Here is a 634-nt window from a genome sequence, read left to right as displayed (position 1 = left end):
TTTATTTATATTATACATATTCTTTTACTTGGGTTTCATAAAAGTATATAGTCCTTTCCTTGATGGTCCAAAATGGTTGGCATTATATGAAACATATAGACATGGATCTTTATCAAACCATAGACAACGCCCAACAATCAAATGTGCCTTTTACTTTATACGAATCGTGACTAAAGGGAAAAAAATTTGAAAAAAAAAAAAAAAAATTGCAATGTCAACTTCAAATTGGGACCCAAATATATGCAGGCAAGATGATGAATGGACGTGCGTATCAAAAATGCTTCTAGGGTTCTCTCTCTCTAGGCCTATATTGCTTGGAGTTTTGTTTAGGTTCAAAGCAACCATTATTACAATTATAATCATGATACATAATTGTTATGTAATCAAGCTTATCCATGACGACCCATTTCACTTTTTACCCCAAAGAAGCATTCCCATCATATAAAAATACATTTCGAGGAAAGGCATAAAAATAAATTCAATTACATCAAGATGTAATTAGATGGGGCCAGAGCCCATGGTTTGCATGAGCTTTTTTATAATCGAGACAAATATAATTCGTTTTATGCTAGCTACCTACTATTTCCTTTATTGTGTTTGCTTGGCCGACTGATTTATGTGTCTATATATATAT

Source organism: Quercus suber, unplaced genomic scaffold, assembly GCF_002906115.3.
Source record: "Quercus suber isolate HL8 unplaced genomic scaffold, Cork oak 2.0 scaffold_996, whole genome shotgun sequence".
NCBI classification, from domain to species: Eukaryota; Viridiplantae; Streptophyta; class Magnoliopsida; order Fagales; family Fagaceae; genus Quercus; species Quercus suber.
This window is presented reverse-complemented; position numbering follows the sequence as displayed.